The sequence below is a fragment of the Schistocerca cancellata genome, chromosome 2 (genome assembly GCF_023864275.1).
Source record: "Schistocerca cancellata isolate TAMUIC-IGC-003103 chromosome 2, iqSchCanc2.1, whole genome shotgun sequence".
Classification (NCBI taxonomy): Eukaryota; Metazoa; Arthropoda; class Insecta; order Orthoptera; family Acrididae; genus Schistocerca; species Schistocerca cancellata.
The window spans coordinates 284256692-284262691 of NC_064627.1; the positions used below are offsets into that span (position 1 = coordinate 284256692).

The window sequence follows — 6000 nt, forward strand, 5'->3', positions numbered from 1 at the left end:
GCACATTTCTGACGTAAATAATGTCTTTTGTGAGGTGGCAGTGTAACCACAACGTACAGTGAAGAGTACAAGCAGCAAGTAGTGGTATGTATCATCTTTTCGATTCTGCTTCCCTTGTAAGTATAGGTTACAGCCACAAATTTGTTTTTTTTTTAACTTTTACCAGTTCCTTTTGTGAAAAACCAATTTTCATCTTTGCATAACGAATATAACCTACATCCATTTGAAGGTGCTTGCTATTCTCAGGCCTTGAGCGCGTCTACAAATTTTAACTATTTCTACCCCATCCTACGAAACATTTCCCTATTCCCTCCGTTACTAAACTAAGTATTTTAATTATGTCTCAGTGTTTGCGGAACACTTAATCGGCGAGCGAGGTGGCGCAGTGGTTAGCACACAGGACTCGCATTCGGGAGAACGACGGTTCAAAACCGCGTCCGGCCATCTTGATTTAGGTTTTTCGTGATTTCCCCAAATGGCTTCAGGCAATTGCGGGGATGGTTCCTTCGAAAAGGCACGGCCGACTGTCTTCCCCATCCATCGCTAATCCGATTGGACCGATGTTTGGTCCCCTTCCCCAAATCAACCAACCAACCGCTTTAGCAATGTTCTCCACTATTTTGTTTTAGCTTGTCAAGCGGCGTGCCGCGGTTCTGTGGCGAGGAGGTTTCAGTGTGTACCAGGAATCCAAAGAAACTATAAATTCATTATGCAACTTTTTTGGAGGAGCTGTTGAAAAATTTTTGACCACACCTCGTGCATATTTTTATTCGAGACATTGGCTTAGATTTTCACCTTTTGACGTTTTTGTACAGTGTGTAACCGGTGGTAAGTGCAGATATTTCTATTGGTGACTGAGGATGCAACTCTTAAAAACACTACATCACCATTTACGTCATTTGCAGACTTAGAATTATAGCTATTTCAAGTTGTACGTGTTTAGGTTGTCTGCTGCCTCCAATGCATGTGGCAACAGCAAGCCATTATAGCTTATTTTACCCCGCCGGCAGGTCGGGTTTTGAAGTGCTGACACGTGGACGCAAAATGGTTAGTCTATACCGACAGGTGGAGTCCGCTTTGTAGTGCAATTACGATCGGGTAGAAAACAGTGTCGTGTTTGTGGGAACAATGTTAGACGCAGTGAAAAAACAGCCAACACATTGCTGTTTGGACGTATTAAGGTAGGCCTACCACATATAACGTATCCGTACTTCTACACGTTGCACGCTGTATAAATGAATGCAATTGGTTTGCGAGTGAGCTAACATTCGCGCCAACGTATTACCGGGCTTTGAAGACCTTGCAGTTGAGCGGCATAATCTACAGCCAACCTTCCATTCGAGTGGAGAGCTAGGGCCATTTCTTTCTTTGCTGTTTATCAAGTGTATTCTTGGCAGTACAAACGAACTGTCCTTGTCAACAAGACACTGATTGCTCGCCTGCAGGTAATAACGCGGCCGTGCTTTTGTTGCAGGATGCCGCCCAGACAGCTGTACCACAGGCCCAACACCGGATGGTGCTGACTCCACACGTCCGCTCCTTCTGACGAGGTAAGCCATTCAGCGCACACTGCTTCGAAACGGCGCGTCTCTTCTGGGAAGAGCAGCCGTGTGAACCAGAAATAATGAACTGAGTAGTCTCGTGCCGTGCGCTGCGTAGCAAGTTAATTAGAACTGTGGGAAGCGGCAAGGCGGTGTTGTAACGCATCTGAGTGGTCGCTGCTGGCGCATAATGATTTTCTTTCATCCTGATCAATTGCTAAGTTTAGTGGTATTAGGTAAATTGGTCTATTTCATTCACATATTTCGGCCAGTATGTAAGGTAACGTACTTGGTCTATACTTTTAATATGCTACTTATACCACGGTCTCACCAGAAGCTGCACATTAACTGCAAATAACTTACACTTGATGCCACAATGCTCACGATCACACCCAAATTACAGGAATCCATGCTATCCCGGCAGGGAGAGTCGTATGACGTCATAGGAAACTGCCCGCATCTCGTGGTCGTGCGGTAGCGTTCTCGCTTCCCACGCCCGGGTTCCCGGGTTCGATTCCCGGCGGGGTCAGGGTTTTTCTCTGCCTCGTGATGGCTGGGTGTTGTGTGCTGTCCTTAGGTTAGTTAGGTTTAAGTAGTTCTAAGTTCTAGGGGACTGATGACCATAGATGTTCAGTCCCATAGTGCTCAGAGCCATTTGATCATAGGAAACCCGTTATGAAGACCTATGACGAAGGACTACTAATGCGCGCAGTTTTGCCAACCGTACGCAGTGAGCAAAGAAATGTTATCTCTCAGGTTTTCTCGGCGTGATTAATTAATGGTGTGCTTCCGGATGTTCTGCCGAATTGTCGTTTCCGTTTTATGTACAATATTTCGTTTACCCACCCAGCCCAGCCGTTTTTTTTTTTTTGTTTTTTTTTTTTTTTTACCAGGTGCCACGAGTTTTGCTGTTATGTGTATTCGTTTCTTGGACTCCAACCAGACTGTGAACTATATCTCGCCAACATCACTTCACTCTACGGCGATGAGACGTATCGTAATGAGGAAAGGTCGCCGGAAGAAAGGCGACTTCTCAGCACGCTAACCTTCCTAACAGGGTGTCGAGATGAAAAAGTTGGGAGGGAACCGAACTTTCATCAGTAATAAATAGCGGCGCCAGTCCAACAATAATAGTTCACAGTCTAATTGAAGACCAGACAGCGAGTTGTGGCCGAGCGGTTCTAGGCGCTTCAGTCCGGAACCGCGCTGCTGCTAGGTAGCAGGTTCGAATCCTGCCTCGGCCATTGGATGTGTGTCATGTCCTTAGGTTAGTTAGGTTTGAGTAGTTCTAAGTCTAGGGGACTGATCACCTCAGATGTTAAGTCCCATAGTGCTTAGAGCCATTTGAGCCATTTTTTTGCAACACCTGAAGAATACTGCTGTGCCGATCGTTAAAATATTGTTCAGAAAATAGAAACAACAATTCAACCTAACTTTGCCAGGCACTCAGCTGCGAAAGGCAGAGTGGTTAATCACGCAAAAGCGCACAATCACTCATTCCAGAGATCAGGCAACAGAATAAAAAACCAATTAGTTTTGCTGGTGTGGCCAATTGCCATATATAAAAAAATATTTGTTTAATAAGTCCAAACAGCTGTTACTCGCTGCAATATACGGGGTGGTCAGAAACAGTCTGAAAAGCTTGTAAGCGAGTTACAGGATAGCTTGTGCTGAGAAATAATAGTTAAGAAAAAATTCGATACGTTGCGCCGTTTCCGAGTTAATCAGGAATTACTCGCCTGTCGTAGCAATATTTGCATTTCCTCTGATCTGGTCGAAGGATAGAGGGAGCACTTTCACTTATTTTACGAAAATTCAGCACGTATTCGCGTCGAGATATTTTGGTTTCCTTGTTTCTCATTTCGTTTTTCGCCAGTTAAATCATATGAAACACCTCACTGCGTATCTGGCAAGAACTTCAAGTGTATAGTATGAGAACATTGACAATTTTTGTCGTACATTCTTTTTGAATCATTATCTCTATCTGCGTATGTATGTGAATGTAATTAGCAAATCAATATGTGGTGCCAGTGGAGCTCTTTTATCGGAGTGAGTTTTATTCGTCTGTATCAACCGGCTCTGGGATACTTTTCGCACTATTACTGCACAAATATCTTGCCGAAGAAGTGCTTCCTATAGTCACGCCTGTTGAAGCATTCTTTCGCTTCCCAGCCTTTAAACAGTACGCCCGTTTTTTTTTTTTTTTTTTTTTTTTTTTTTTTTTTTTTTTTTTTTTTTTTTTTTTCCATACTGCTCCTTGTGCTAGCAACTGAATGGGAGCGTCTGGTATTAAACTATGTTCACAATCTTTCATTGCTTCGGGTGCAGCCGCAGCAGCCAGTAGATGAGGATAGAGTGATAGCCTTCTGCACTTCTTTAAATTTATTGGCATTTGGTATATACACCATGCCGTCAGCTCCATATTAGTTAGGTAGTTTATCTGATGATAATAAACTTGGGTTTATGGTGATGCTCACAGACATTTGTAAGTGCAGGTTACAATTTCTTACAGAGTTCATGATTCTTCTGTTAGCTTTGCACTTTCTGATGGCAGGTTTCTCGGGAAATTGGTGCTTAGTTTTTTTCCGAGTTCCACGGATCATAATCTCAACATGTCATTACGCTATGAAACGTGTCAATACCTTTACCAGTAAGACATAAGAGTATTTTCTCTATGAAAACAGAGATTTAAAAAAAAATCTTTATCTACTACAAAATGTGATATGTGTCACCCACTTCCCATTAAGGAATTCACTATGTAGTAGAATGAGTTGTCGAGCAGAAATGGTTTTAGTTAGGTTTTAAAACTTTCGTTGTCTGCCAGCACCTTTAACTCAGAACGGAGGTGGCCAAATATTTTTATGGTTGCATACTTCGCTCGTTCTTTGCAAGAGCAAGGTTAAATTGTGGATAGTGGAGGCTGTTCATGTTTGTAGCGGTATATTTGTGCATGCTACTACTGTAAGACGTGTGTATTTCTATTGTTTATTGTCAAATCACAATTTATGAAAGATGTTTATATTTTATTAATAGGATTAAGTAGGAATAATTAATATTTGTCATGTTGGAAATAATTGTGGTAGCAGGGAATGTCTGCACCAAAGTATTGTTGACAAGAGAGACCGCAAATTGATATAATTTTTAAAAGTGCGGGAGAGACCACGTATGGATACATTTTAAGAAAAGAGCGGAAAGACAGTGTATTAATACATTTTGTAATGGTAGCAGGGATTGCCTGCACCAGAAAGCATTGTTGGCAGGAGAAACGGCACTTAGCGTTCGTAGGAAGTCAGTAGGAAGCGAGAAGAGAAGCGAGTCGGTAGCAGGTCTGAAGCGAGGTTGAGAGGAGCGGTGTGCCTGCCAGCCACTAGCTATGATTTACAAGAGATTATAAACGGATGTACAGAGACATCAGCTAACTATTATAATAAGAGGAACTAATATTATTGAATTAATTTCTTGAGAAACTCAAGACTACTGAAGGTATGTTTGCGCATTGCTAGTTGAAAGATTATTGTAAAAAATAAGTCCCATTTAAACGTTTGTAAAATCATTTCGTTCAGAATATAATTAACTTTTGCCAGCAATATTGCATTTCTAAATATAATCCATCCCAAAAACCATCAACGTAAAACTTTGCAAAATTTTATTGTTGTCAAGAAAAAGTTTAATTATGAATTACGTAATTTCAATCAAATTAATTATAGAATAACGTCAGCTTTGCTATTAAAGAATAACGTCAGCTTTGGTAATAAATACAGCCACTTATTATGAAAGCCCACCAGCAGCTAATAGAGTATAGTAAAACAGAGTAAGTATATTCATGTCGCAGTTCGATGTAGCAGTCTGATGGCGATCCAGTAACAGTAAAAAAGGTAAGGAACAGTTTTGGGTTATTGCAGATAACGACTGAGGGCCACGACGACGACACATTCTATGTTTCGTCGAAATAATCAGAAAATCACTTTTAATAAGCAGCAATTAAATTTGTATGCGAAGATAGAGAAAGAGAATAAATTTGAAAGGGAAGATTTCATTTTTTATTATTAAGCAAGGGATCGAAATCCTAAGAAAAGGTTACATAGTTTGTTGTAAAAGGGAAGGTTGTCAATTACAAAAGAGATAGAGAGGAGACGGGAAGGTTTCACTACTATTTTCAATTTGTGCCTGGTTCTTCACAACAAACTTTATAAGAGCGATATTTAAAGACTGTTGTTGTTGTGTCTAAGTTTTTAAACTGTTCCTGACCAGAAATTCGAGAATAGACATCAGATATCACCCTTACAGCACGTCTCTCTGCAATGAGTAGCGTACTTTTTTTTGTAGATATGGTATCTACTAAAATAACTATTCCACATGACATCAATAAATGGAAGAATTCAAACTAAATACGCAATTCCTCTGTCTAGTATTTTTATTGATGGAGATATATCTTGCCTTGTAGAGAATTGATTGAAGT

At 40.8% G+C, this 6000-nt stretch overlaps 1 long non-coding RNA gene across 1 annotated transcript in view; it reads left to right on the top strand.

Moving 5' to 3' along the window:
* The window catches only part of LOC126161625 (uncharacterized), a 1324793-nt gene extending 1323243 nt beyond the window's left edge, over nucleotides 1–1550 (top strand). The window contains exon 6 of the long non-coding RNA XR_007534935.1: nucleotides 1475–1550. This is a non-coding gene — a long non-coding RNA (uncharacterized LOC126161625). The remainder of the gene's footprint in view (nucleotides 1–1474) is intronic.
* Nucleotides 1551–6000: the final 4450 nt, after the last annotated feature.